A 15,190-nucleotide genomic window follows, 5' to 3' on the forward strand; every position below is an offset into this window, starting at 1 on the left:
GTTGTACTTGTCTTTCATGTGTGTTTTTTTCTGTTATGAGATTATACCAAATGATAAATAATCAAATGACTTCAAACAAATTCTTGGGCAAAACAAATCATTCCCTTAGGATTCTTATCACAATTATATCAAGAATCACAAAAATGCCTTGAAAATACAATTAAAGACATTAGAATCCTTTCACAGGGCAAGCAGCTTCTTATCCCTCCAATATTCAGAGAACCTTAACTTTACTTTTACAGTTGCAGAAAATCACTAAAAGGTTTTATTATTTATGAGCATACTTGAAATACATTACGCAAATTCTATAAGATATGAGAGCAGACCTCCTGACATCATCTTCCCAACTCACCTGAAATTTGAAACTCAGTAACCTGCAGGGTACCCGATTTCAGCACAGTGGAAAGCCGAATTACACCCAATTAACCAACCAACTAACCCCTATGTTTCTAATTGTCCTCAATGATCTAAGGTACTTCAGAGGCTGCACAGTAATGTATCACTGGTGTGAGGAGGTGAGGAAAGGCTACAGTTATGATTACTTGGGATATTTCAGTTATTGAAGAAAAAGCAATGATTTGTGACCAATAAATCCAATGTATCACCAGACTCCAATAAATACTTTACACTCTGACAAATTAATTAAATATACAAAAAGGATGCCAAGTTACACTACAGCTTCATACAGCACAATCCAATATACACAATCTATCTCATATCATAGAATCATTATATATTTGGGCTTTCAATCCATACTAACATAACAAGTCAGCAAGATCTTATAAATTTTACAAATGCATTAATTAAGTTTAATTTTCCAAGACTCCAACATATAACTTAATTTCTGATAAGGAAATTATTTGGTATCATTTGTGAAAATCAACAAATATTGAACATGACATGGAACACTATCTCTGCAAATTTAAAAGCAACCATTATTTTCCTTTGTCTGTTTGTGCCTAGGAGCATTTTGTTTAATTGATTAAGTTAGCCTAGCTTCCAGGCATGGTAAGGTGGAAGCAAATTTGTCACAGAATTGCAGGAGTGTATCTGTTACCCTGAAGGAAAACAAACAAGAAGATGGAGGCGATGGAGATAGAAAGTATTACTTGTTTACTTCATGTAAACTGTGTTGTGCCTCACAAAAGTAAAGCATTAAAATGGTCAGTCCAAATTTAATCAGATAATGAAGATCACTGAGTGACTCTGGAAACACATTTCAACAATTTAATGAGCAAACAAATACCCGATTGAATATCAAATCATCTGAATAAACAGTTTGAATTTATGAGGCAAGTCCCTAGATTTTTATATGAAACTTGAACAGGTTTGAATTAACCTTAACGCAGAACCTTTTAACTAGGATTTAGATATTCCTTCCTACAAATAAACATAGGCTGGCACAGCCTATACCGTCTTTATGAAATCCTTATGGAGAGAAATACACACAAAGACGATCCTGGAAATGTTCCTCACTCCATCCATACTTACATATACTCAAACAACAAATGGAATGATTTGTCCAGAGTGTACACTTTGCCCTTAAAATAAGTATGCTATCCAAAATATTTTAGAAGAGTACCTCAATACTATGTATCAGCCATTGCATGCACCTCATTAAAAATACTCTGTGTATTGCATGTGTTATTATTTCAGCATTCACAATCTTCACATAAAGGATAATCTCATGATAGAGTCTCAGTAAGTGCTTCATATTATTATGGTAGAAGGTTAGTGAGAAACCTTGGTGAAGGGCTAATGCCCTAAGTGCAGGACACAGCCAAGGTTAAGGAATGAAGGGTCAATAAGCAAGCAAGTGATACAGTAATGCCAAGCCAGAAGAGCTGAATTAGGTTAATACAGTACCACCTTGTTTGCCATAACTGTCCATTCTTGTGCAAAATGTGGTTTTTTTTTTCTTTTAAAACCATCCTTATCAAGTTGGTGTCTGGCTTTACTTCTCTTAGGAGTATTAGCTTTGCTTCTTTCATTTCTCTTGAGTCTTGGCAGTGGTAAGTTGTGACTTTACAATTGACTCAATAAGATCCCACCCTATTGAGAGTTGGATTGACTGATAATTGTTTAAGTTGAACACTTCCTAGCTGTAGGCTTGATGCTGGGTGGTGCCAATCCACTTGTGTTAGGCAGCACTAGATGGAGTTGAAGCACACCACTTCAAAGCCTGAAAAATTGTCGACTTGGCACAATTATTTTGACAATCTCCAAAGTGAGCATGCTGTTTTAAATGAGTAAAAATGGTCTCTAAAGCCAAAATCTCTAATATACGGTGGAATGGTTCAGGTTTGTAAATGTGAGCTACCATAATATAATGTTTTCATCTTAATAACTAAATGAATCAAATATTGAAATTGAAAGTATTATTCATTATTAAAAAGTTAATGTTCTTAAGGTTATTCTGCTTTGTGTGAAATGTGTATCTACTCCAGCAGTTTGAACTCCTCATGATTTGACGGCCGCTATTGCAAATCCAATGCCATGAATGATTTGCAAAAGAAGACAGATTTGAAAGTAATATGGGATATAACTAATGGAAAAAGTGATGCAATGTTATCCTCTCTACTTCACATACTGGTGAGAGCTTTCTTCTGCAAAATTGAGGATTTTAAAATCTGGGCAAATGAGCAACAGGAAATCATTCAGGTCACTTTGCAGAAGAAGAAGGAAAATGTAGGTTCCTGTCGTCAAGGCATTATATTGCCACAGCAGACAATTTAATGAGCCTCATTAAGGTGCAATTATGCAACCCTAAACTGCATTAGAAACATTGAAATATTTTGAGCTCAATGTTAGAAACTAACATTTAACCACGTTATTAATACTTTAATGTTAACTTTATGATATATTATGCGAGACTGAGTTTTACATTGGATGTAGTTGAGCCAAATGGGTGTCATTTATTGTTATCTGAACTTTAGTGTACATTCTAAATGACTGAAGAGGCTTTTTCCAGCATTCTATTTTATCTTGGAAGAGTTCAAAACCTTATGAAGTAAATACATATTTCTAAACAACACATGCCTATTTTCTTCTCTGTAAATTAATAGATTTTCTTATAAAAAGATAGCTGATGATATCAGTGAATGAATGGATGGATGGATGGATGCTCCACAGGAAAGGTTTATTCTGTGATTTCAACTTTCTATCACAGTACACTATTCACAAGCTTGAATTAGTATTCAAATGAAAATTTACCAGGCTCAACTCATCACTTAGTTTACTAACAAATAGTTCTTTCAAATTATTTATTGAAATATAGTCCTGGTGAATTATTGGTCACTGTTGAATTAATTTTCCTTGCATGGAACCAACAGAGACATTAAAGTTATGCTAGAGGTTGGGAATTAGAGTTTCAGAAAAAGTTAACTTGATGATCACAAATAATTGTTATGTCTTGTAAGGTTAAGCCTGAATGGAGTTATGAAATGCTACAATAGTTACAGTGTTTGGATGGTGGGTCAGTACTCAGATTTAAGTAGTTGCCTAATTAAGAGAGATGAAGGATGTTAAAACTCAAAAGTGTTGCTGCAGTTGATCTGGAAGGGTTCTAATTTGCTCCTAGTCACACCTCCTTCCTTACCATCATTCAGGCCCCCTTGTGAATCTGCAGGGGTTATCTATTGTATCTACTGCATCCAGTTCTCCTGTTGTGGTCTCCTCTACATCAGAGAGACTGGTCACAGACTGGGAGATCACTTTGCTGAGCACCTTGACACTATCCAGTGGCCACCCATTTCAATTCCCCATCCCATTCCCGTGCCAACATGCCTGTCCGTGGTCTCATGCACTGCCAGACTGGGACCATCCATAAATTGGAGGAACAACACCTCATCTTCTGACTGGACATCTTTCAACTGGATGGCATTACTATCAACTTCTCTGGCTTTCATTAAACCAATCCCCCCTTCCCCCATCATCTCTCCATTGCCCGTCTCCTTTGTCACAGATATGATAAATTTTTACCTCGTCCCATCATTTCCAATTAACACCTTTTCTTGGTCTGGATTCCTCCCTCATTAGCCATTTTCACCCTAATTTGTCCCGGTGAAATTCCTGGGAATTCACAGCTTTCCAGGCCTTTCACACTGCGGTACAAATTCCTGGGAATTTGCCCTCCTTGGCAACTTAAGGGAGGTCCTGCCCCCAACTGATGACACATTATGCACTCACAGGAGTAAGAATAAGTTCACCCCCCTCTCCGTCCATCAGTCACTAACTTGCTAGCTCCTTTCCCTCCTTCAACCACCTTCTACTGGCACGCGACCCACCCACCCCACCACGCTTCAGCATGTCACAACAGCAGCAAAATGCTGGATGAATGGCAATTTTCATTTCCCATAATCCCTTACACAGCTGGAACCGCTCTGGGAAATCCAGCTGAGTGAGGAATTTTGGTTAACGAGGACAGTCATTCATCCCTCATTGTGCTGCTGTCATGATAGGCCAAAGCAGCCCGCTGTTTCAGGAGGTATGAATCTTTTAATTTTAATCCCCAATGCGATGCAGCACACAAGCGCTGACATCACAAGGCTTCCCCTGCTCGGCCATTTGCCTTTACACACCGCAGAGAGAGGGTGGTCCGGGAAAAATTTCCCGGGGCCACGTCCCTAACTATAAGGTATGGCTGCAGACCCGTTTGAAATTCCTGACCTGACCTTTTCACACCGCAGGTTCACAGGAGAGTTCCCAGGAAAATTTCCCGAGGATCTTCATTTTACATTGCGGTGCGAAATGACCTTTTGTTTGAATTGTGAGACTTTCTGAGAATTCCTGCTTCTGGCTTATTCTGCGTATTCCTTGAAGAAGGGTTCAGGCCTGAAACTTCGGAAATTCATCTTTGTCTCACCAGATAACATTGATATCAACTACTCTGGCTTTCATTAAACACTCCCTCCCCACCTTCCCGCATCATCTCTCCATTGTCTGTCTCCTTTCGCTCTTTGGCTGAGTTAATCCAGCATTTCAGGGTGTTTTTAATTACAATCACAGCATCTGCATGTTTCACCCAATTTTAACTGGGTTTGTTTTTAACAAAAGATCAATATATCTTGGAAATTAGGTGTGGTATATTTTAACCACTGGATCTCACAAAATCCTGACTGCTTCCAGTCTGTTCTGAGCAGGAAGCAGAAGAATAATTTTCAGGTTTGTGAGGCCACACTAGTTCAGGCAAGTTAGAGTCAACACCTTATACTGTCTACCAAGGTAAGCCAAAAAATACACTCAGTTAAAATTACACTTGGATCCCAAAGTTTTCTTCAGACACAAAGAAACATAGAGAGAAAAATAACATTAACTCATTTCTGCAAACCTTAATACCTCCTCAAAGGAATAGGTTAAAATCAGCTTTCATAAATTCCTGGGATCTCCAAAGTAGCTAAGTAAATCTGTATGGTTTTCTTTACTCCTTTAACAACTCTGCCTGGGAATTGGGGGGGGGGGGGGGAGTGAACTGATACAGTTTGACACACCGGCACTGTTGATGTCCAGCAATTTCAGATTTCAGATTTATTGTCACCAGAGTACATATGTAAGTAAATAAAGAAATGCAAACAAGCTGTGCAATACAGAGAGAGGGAGAGAGAGGAAAAAACACATCAATAAAGTGCAAAAGTAAGAGTCCTTAAATTAGTCCTTGATTGAGTTTGTTGTTGAGGATTCTGATGGTGGAGGGGTAGCAGCTGTTTTTAAACCTGGTGGTGCGAGTCTTGAAGCACCTATACCTCTTTCCTGATGGTACCAGTGAGAACAGATCATGTGGATCCTTGATGATTGCTGCAGCTTATTGAGGGCTCAGCAGTAGAGAGGGTCAAGAACTTCAAATTCCTCGGTGTCAACATCTCTGAGGATCTGTCCTGGAGCCTCCATGTTGATGCAATTACAAAGAAGGCTCACCAATGGGTATACTTTGTGAGGTATCTGAGTAGATTCGGTATGTCACCAAAAACTCTGGTAAACTTCGACAGGTGTACCGTGGAGAGCATTCTGGTTGCATGCATCACTGTCCGGTAGGGAGGCACCAAATCTCAGGACAAGAAAAATCTCCAGGGGGCAGTTAGCTCGGCCTGCGGTATTGCAGACACCAGACTTCACTCCCTCGTGGACATCTACATGAGGCAGTGTCTTAAAAAAAGCAGTCTCTATATTCAAAGATCCCCACCACCCAGGCCATGCCCTCTTCACTCTGCTACCATTGAGAAGAAAGTACAGGAGCCTAAAGATAAGCACTCAACGGCACAGGGACAGCTTCTTCCCCACTGCCATCAGATTCCTGAGTAATCAATGAAAAAAAAACACTGCCTTATTTTTCGTGCACTATTTTTTAAATATATATTAATGTTGTAAGATGGTTCATAATATAAATGTTTGCACTGTGATGCTGGCACAAATCACCAAATTTCGTGACTTGTTCATGCCAATAAATCCTGATTTTGATTCTGATTCTCTCCATTGGCAGCATTCCCTGTAGATGTTCTTGATGTTGGGGAGGGTTTTACCTGTGATGTTTGGGACAGCTCTAGCATATTGATGGGAATGTCAGCCTTGCAGGTTGCTACAGAACTAAATGTTTCCACATCTGTGTGAAACTGCAGACTTTTCTAACCAATCTATTTGGGAATTTATATCGCCAGTACTTTTAAATAGCAAACACACCAATCCCAGATGAGGGACTGCACTTTTAAAGGAATCTTAAATTTATCCCATGGCACCTAGAATACGTTCAAAGTGGACATAAATCAATGCAAATGTTGCTGTCAGAAGGCAGGTTTAGATTTATGGAGCATTCCTTGAGGACAAGATTTAGTTTCCATTTCATTTATACTCAAGTTACAGTCACAATTGAATGAGATAATGAACAATCCCCGTGGGTGATCTTAAAATACTGAGTCAGAAAGAAAGCATGGGATAAGCAATAAAGGGATTTGCTTCAAGACTTGACTCAAACCCACAATAATTGCACAATAGATATTCTTACCTCTTGGGATAAAAGACAGTCATGGGAAAAATCATCTCATGTTTTAATGAGTTCAAGAATTAAAGGGATGCATAATCTTGTTAATAGAAAGTCTTTATGCAATCATCTGTTTTTTTCTGTACTGTTCAAGCTATAATGCGCATTGCATCTACATATATCCAGATTGACTACATCCATTAAGGACAAATATGGTGCTGAATTAAGATGAAAGGCATTACTGGAAATCTTGTCAACGTTGGATAAAGGCCATTTTATTCAGGTGTCTTTTTTTTATGTATCTACCTCTATATGTATTTTAGTTTATGTTCAGCTACATCTGAAACAGGAGTAGGAGTAGATTGGTCAGTGCATCAGAGTCTGCTCTGCCATTCAATTAGATCACTCTGAATGGAGGTCTATGACCAGTAGTGTTTGCAGCGATCAGTGTGGGGACTTGCTTTGTTGGCAATGCGTACAAATGATTTGGTAAAAAATGTAGGCAGGCTGATCGGTGAGTTTGTAGACAACACAAAAAATGGTGGTGTTGTAAATAGTAATGAAGTTTGTCAAAGGATACAAGCAGGATGTAGATCAGTTGGAGATATGGGCAGATACACAGTAGATGTAACTCTTAGTTGAGTTAAGTTCAGTTTAGTTTAGTTTAATTCAGCAATTCTCAATAGGGCTGTACAGCTCCCTGGGGCCACAGCACATTTCGGAGTGGGGGGGGCACGGACTGAAATCATAAAATTTTTTTTTGGTTTTTATGTGGTCAGGTGGAGAGAAGTTTTGAAGAAACCAACTAAGTATGACTGCTTCACGAGGAAGGGGGCCCATAAACTTTGAGCAGAATTCTAAGGGGGTCATCGCAAAAAAAAAAGGTTGAGAATGGCTGGTTTCGTTTATTGTCATGTGTACCAAGATACAGTAAATCTTAATTTTGTGTGCTATCCAGGCATTACAAAATGTGGCCATTCTCTGGTACCATTTTGGATTTAAAAAAGCACAGAAACCAGCATGGTAAGAGCAATGATCAAACTGAGTTTCTCACATCTTAACGTAACAGGCACATCTTCACTGCCTATGATACAAGTAAAACGGAACACAAGATCCAAGAAAATGGGAGCAGCAGTAATCCACCTGGTCCTTCAAGCCCACCTTTCTGGTTAATATGGCCATGGCCATGGCTGATGAACTACAAGCTTCAACTCTTCTGTATCAGACATTCCCCCCACCCACCCCCCATAACCCTCGAATCCCCAATCTACCAAAAGTGTATCTATCTTGACTTTAAGTACTTCAATTGATCCAGCCTCCAGAGACCATTCAGGATTGAGACTTCCAGAGATTTTGCATGAAGAAGTTCCTATGCCACTCAGTTTTAAAAGACAGGGCCCCCAATTTTGCAACAACGCCCCTTCATTTGAGCACAACATCTACCCTGCCATCCCCTTGATGGAGCTTAAATGTTTCCATAAGATCACCCCTCGTTCTTCTAGATCGAAAGAATATAGGTCAATTTAGCCCACCATGATGAGACAATTTTCTCTTTCCAGAATTGGCCTGTTGAACCTCTCTTCCATGCAACTATATTAATTCTGAGATGAGACCAAAATTGCATACTTATGCAGGTATGGCCTCACCAACACATGACACAATTGCAGTAATACTTCCCTATTTTTAACTTTAACCTCCTTTCAATAAAGGCCAATATGCTGTTTGCCTTCCTAACTATTTTATTCATCTGCTTGCTAATTCATGCAAATGAACAACTAGACCCCTCTGTAATTAACTAATTTGCAATTAAACATTATTGAAGTAATGGCCCATATCTTGATCCTTCCTAGAAAAGTGCATGATCTCACATTGTCCCACATTCAACTTCATTTGTCACGTTTTCACCACCTCCCCCCCTCCCCCACCATCCAACCTACCCATATCCCCTTAAGGATCTTCACCACAACATGGTCTTCTATTTATTTAAAAGTCATCAGCTACTTAGATACCCTACATTCTGCGACCTCTTCTGGGTCAACAATATGGACAATAAATAACTGAGGGTCAAATGTAATCCCTTCATCACTCTTCTATTTGTATCTTTCCAGTCTAAAAATTATCCATTAATTCCAATGCTCTGGTTTCCATGTGTTGGCCAATTTTCAATCTGTGCTAATGCACCAGCCACCGTGTCTTGAGAGCCAATCTAGTGGATCAGCCTTTTTTGTTAAATGCCTGATGAGCAACTTCCTCATACCCATCCTGCCTCACCCTCAAAGTCTTTTGTACATTTCATTTATTTGACTGAAGAAGCTGAAACTTGACATGAAAATCTTGGGGAGAATTTCCTTTATTTGAATGATCAAAAATCAGCACGTCTATTCAGAAGAAAGCAAACACAATGAAAGACAAATACTGGTTAATTACATTTCTAAAATTAAGGGGCTCCTACATGGTCACTTTAAGGCAATCATATAGCCTGTGGCATATTGATTGTGAGTAGTCTTGACATTTAGGTTATTTATCGAAGGAATAAAATAAATATATTTAGTCATTATGAAAATGTCACTGTGTAGAGTACAGCGGAGAGTGAAAGAACAACACACATTCGATGCAGTGATTGTCAAGACTGCTTTATAGCTCTACCTGCCCTTGCTTAATAGGCCTAGTTTTCCGCTGCTGGGCCCAATTTTCCCGCCATTGCTGGCAGAAGTGACAGTTCAAAAGAGGTTCAGCAGGCCAATTCTGGAAAGAGAAAATTGTCTCATCATGCCAGGTTAAATTGATTTATATTCTTTGGATCTAGAAGAACGAGGGTGATCTTATGGAAACATTTAAACTCCATCAGGGGGATGACAGGGTAGACGCTGTGATGTTTCCACCATCAACAGTGTTCAAATGAAGGGGCGTTGTTGCAAAAGATGTTCCGGCCACTGATTGGTTGGTGTTCCCACCGTGTAGGCTGTTGGCCGGGAAGAAAGGCCATTAGTCTGCGTAGGCTTTATGAGATTGCTGTGTTTGTCCGCCATTTTGTGTATCAGGTCACCTCCCCAATAGCAAGCTGCTACACGACACCCATCCAGACCATCAATCTGGGTGCTGTCCTTTGATTTTGATGGCCTACCCCTGGATTGCAGGGGCTGCAGACTGACCAGTTGACTAGTGTCTATGTGTGCTGATTTGAGGCAGTCGATAGTGAACATCTCCTTACCACCAATGTCCAACACATATTTGGACCCGTTGTGTCTGGTTACTCGGTAGGGCCCTTCGTACAATCACTGCAGAAGCGTGACGTGTGCTCCCCGTCGTACAAAGACATATTTGTATGTCTTTAGATCTTTGGGGACAAATGTTTTGGGTTGGCCATATGATGAAGTCTGTGTCGGGGTTAGAGTGCCTAGTCGTTCTCTTAGTTTTGTCAACATCGCCACTGGTGGTTCCTCTGTGTCCTTGGCAGCAGCCAAGAACTCCCCCAGGACCACTAAGGGCATTTCCTCCACTGAGGCATTGAAATCCTCTTTTGGTGTCGTGCAGATCCCCAGGAGGACCCACAGTAGTTCATCTGTCCAATATGGTCCCCTGAGCTGAGCCATCAGAGCCACCTGGGGGTGATATGCTGTTGTGTGGTGGAGTTGCATTCCCAGAAGGTTGGTCAGTGCTGCTCAGAGCTCCGCTGTGGTTTGTGCACCCCTTTCTGAAGTCGTGCTCTGGTGCTCCAAATCTTGCCACCCAGGTATTGATCAAGGCTCTGGCCAGTGGGACAGCTTCTAGCCATCTTGTGAAGTGATTACCCATTGTCAAAAGGTACTTTGTGCCCCCCTCCCCCTCTGCGGAAGACTGGCAGTGGTCTTTCAGTGTCTATGTGGATGTGATTGGACCTTCATTGTGCTGCCTCGAAGATTGGGGATGTGCCTTGATGTGCTTCTGTACCTATGACTCCTGGCAGGGTATGCAGGTCTTGACCCATTGACTAAGATGCTTTCAGAGACCGTGCCAGACAAACCTGCTGGCTACTATCTTGACAGTGGTCTTGATGGCCAAGTGCGCCAGGTTGTGCACTTTGTTGAAAATCTGCCATCCCCAGGTATGATGGGGTGGGGTTTGCGATGGGAAGTTTGCACAGAAGCATCTGGGTAACCAGGCCAATGGTGACGTCCTCTAGCCTGAGCCAATAAACTTCCGCCCTGTAGGCAGGAATCAGGGTCTGGATGGATTGGATCACCAGTCATGACACTTTATTGGTTTGTGGTCTGTGAAAACCTTAAATTGCCTCCCCTCCAAAAAGTACCTGAAGTGTCAGACTGCGAGGTACAGTGTCAAGAATTCGCAGTCAAAGGCATTGTATTTAAGTTCAGACGGCCGGAGGTGTCTGTTAAAGAATGTCAGGGGCTGCCACTGCCCGTTGATCAACTGTTCAAGTACACCGCTGTATTGGAGGCATCTACTGTGAGGGTTGTCAGGGCATCTGTCCTGGGGTGTACCAGAAGCATAGCATTAGCCAGTGCGTTTTTTACCTTCTGAAATGCCTTCTGATGCTTCCCTGTCCCAGGTGACCTCTTTTTTCTTCCCCGCTATTAGTGCGAATGGGGGCGTATGATGTGGACTGATGCCAGTATGAATTGGTGGTAAAAATTGATCATAGCAGTGAATTCCTGGAGGCCCTTCACCATGTGGGGTTTGGAGAAGTGCCTGTTTGCCCCTACCATTTCGGGCAGGGGTGTTGCCCTGTGTTGGTTAATTCTGTGTTCCAGGAAGTCTATTGTTTCGAGCCTGAGCTGACATTTGGCCAGATTGATTGTGAGGCCAAGGTTGTTCAGGCAAGTGCACAATTGTCTTGGATGGGCCATATGTTCTTTGCAATTGCAGCTGGCTATCAGGATGTCATTCAGGTAAATGAACGTAAACCTGAGGTCCCAGCCTACCACATCCATCAGCCTCTGGAAGGACTGGACTGCATTTTTGAGCCCAAAAGGTATTCTTAGGAACTCAAACAGCCCAAAAGGGGTGATGATAGCGGTTTTAGGGATGTCAGCGGGATGGACTGGGATCTGATAATAGACCCGGATGAGATCGGCCTTTAAGAAATTCTGTGCCCCTTGTAGGTTCACAGTGAAATCCTGTATATGTGGCATAGGATACCTGTCTGTTGTGGTGGCCTCATTGAGGTGATGGTAGCCTCCACATGGCCTCCACCCTCCTTCTGTTTTTGGCACCATGTGTAGTGGAGAGGTCCATAGACTGTCGGAATGCCGCACAAACTCTAGCTCCTCCATCTTTTTAAACTCCTCTTTCGCAAGGTTGAGTTTCTCGGAAGGAAGGCGGCATGCCCTGGTGTGGAGTGTTAGGATGTGGTGCCATATCCTGTACTTGGGCTTGGCTGAGATAAACTGTGGCACCACAATGGAAAGGAATTCCACCAGGATGCATGTAAATTCATTGTCAGACATCATGACGGAGTCGAGGTGGGGGGGGCGGCAACTTAACTTCCCCTATGGAGAAAGTCTAGTAAGTCCTGGCATGCACCAATCCCACCCTTTGAAGTCCACTGCAGACAATGGGCCTGGAGAAAGTCTGCACCCATGAGTGGTTGTGCCACTCCCGCCAGTGTGAAGGTCCATATGAGGCGGCTGTTGCTAAAATGGAGAGGAATGGTGTGGGTGCCAAATGTCCTTGTTCAGTTACTGTTCGCTGTCCTCAGGGCCAGGTCCAGTTTCCCATTTCAGGTGTTGTAGGCTGAGGGGAGAAGGACGCTAATCTCCACACCTGTGTCAACCAGGGAATGCTTTCCTGAGAGTCCCAGATGTGGAGGAGGCTGTCTGGTTAGCCAACCACTGTAGTCACTAGCAACGGTGGCCCATGGCATTTCACTGAAATGTACAGGGAGGGGGACGGCATCGGCAGGCCTCTGTACCCCATCACTGTGAAATAGTACTGGTCAGTAGGGAGTCTACTTGACTTTCCATCAGTTGTTACAGCCTTGGTATTCATTGCATGCATGGTCTAGCATCCTGTTCCACCACAGCGCTGCTGTCCCTTTTCACTCTCCAGAGCATGTCAGCCAAACCAGTGACTTTCCTGGGGTCACTGAAATCCTCATCGGCGAGCAACAGTTGGATATCCTCAGGCAGCTGTTCCAGAAAAACCTACTCAAAAAAGCAGGCAAGGCTTGTGCCCCTTGGCCAAGGCCAGCATGTCACTCATGAGGACAGATGAGGCCTTGTCCCCAGGCTGTCCATATGCAACAGTCAAGCGGCATGCTTGCGCCATGAGAACCCAAAAGTTCAGGTTAAAAGTTCTTTGCCTTGTTCTGAAGGCTGCCACAGGAAATCGCTGACTCTTGCTGCTGTGTCCTGGTCGAGCGAGCTCACCACATTGTAATATTTCATGGCATCAGTGGAGATCTGTCAGAGCTGGAACTAGGCTTCAGCCTGCTCAAACCACTCCAGTGGCTGCAATGTCCAGAACATCGGCAGCTTCAAGGAAACTGCGTGGAACATTGACTGGTCGGTCATCTTTGGGTCCAAATGCCCTTTGGACTGTTCGGGGTCACACTATAGCAGAGAGTGGAAGAATGACACACATTCAATGCAGTTATAGTCAAGACTGCTTTATTGCTCTCCCTGTCCTTGCTTATATAGATAGGTCCAGTATCTCGCTGCTGGGCTCAGTTTTCCCGCCATTGCTGCCTGAAGTGACGTCAATGGTGTTCCGGCCACTGATTGGTCGGCGTTCCCCCCACTAGGGCTATCAGCCAGGATGAAAACCCATTAGCCTGCACAGGCTTTGCAAGATCGCTGTGTTCATCCACCTGGTCATCCATCTGGTCACCTCCCGAGTAACGGTCCTCTACAACTGCAAGTTTCCAAGAGAGCCAAAATAGTTTGTTGATGCATTAAAATAGAGAATTAAGTAAGTGTTCCAAATAATGGAAGGAAATTGCTGATGCTCATTGAGGAAAGTCTAGCAGTGAGATTTTATTTAAATTTTTCTTTAGGACAGAGTATTGGAGTGATCATTGTAAAACAAAGTAACTTCGAGAGAAATAGAAATAGCAAAATAGCAATGTGCTATCGAGGATACATGATAGTATTATTAACTCAATAATGGAAAATAGCTGGGATACACAGACCCTTAAAACAGAGTAGTGTGCGCAGTCCGTATGCCAATAGACATCTTTCCTTTTGGTTACATTTTCTAAATTATTTATTCATACTCATCATGTCCTATCCTTGACTGGATGAACTCTGAGAGAACCACTGTGGGATTACAGATTGGTGAGAATTTGTCCTGCCCCTGTGGGATTATAGATCGGTGAGAACCTCTCCAACAAGATAATCTCATAAGTTATCTCCAGTCAGCCCAAAGTGTAAGACCATATGGGAAATGTGAAGATGGAGAACATGAACATGTACTCCCTGTGTAGTTTTCAAAGATGCCTGTTGTATAAAATGAGCTGCTTGTCACAAGATGCATATTTTCCACTGTGATTTAAAATCGCCATAGAAACTAAATCCAAGAATGTGGAGACTTTCAACATCCTGCTCTTGTCAGCTTGTCTTCAGCAGAAAGCAACTTAAATTACAGATGAAAATTAAAAACAATTGGAAATCTTGAACAAGGATTTCTGGATGGCACGGTTGGTGTAGTGGTTAGCGCAACACCTTTACAGTGCCAGCGATCGAGACCAGGGTTCAAATCCCGCACCGTCTGTAAGGAGTATGTTTTCCCTGTGTCTGCGTGGGTTTTCCCCAGGGGCTTCAGTTTCCTCCCACTGTTCAAAGCAAACTGGGGGTGTAGGTTAATTGGGTGTAAATTGGGCGGCACAGACTCGTGGGCCGAAATGTCCTGTTACTGTGCTGTATATATGTCTAAATTTAAATTTAATTTTGCTTGGTTTACATTATCAAATATTATAGGTGCCTGAGGTATGGATATGTTGACTGAAAATTAAATTGTGTCATACATTTGGATTTGTCCAGACTAGCAGCTTGGCTATGGTTCAGAGAATAATTAGCCACATGCACATGCACATAGAGACCAGATCCTTTTTGTGGTCCCCAAGGCCTGTCCCATACAGAGGCCTGAACAATGCCAGCTCCAAATGGAGCTGAAGACGCGACTACACTCATGACTAGGTGGACAGACCGAAGGTTCCTGCTATGGCCTTCTTCTATGCCACCTGCTGCTGCTTCTCAAATGTGCTACTGACTTCTCCTGAGT

This window comes from Narcine bancroftii, chromosome 5 (assembly GCF_036971445.1).
Source record: "Narcine bancroftii isolate sNarBan1 chromosome 5, sNarBan1.hap1, whole genome shotgun sequence".
Lineage (NCBI taxonomy): Eukaryota > Metazoa > Chordata > Chondrichthyes > Torpediniformes > Narcinidae > Narcine > Narcine bancroftii.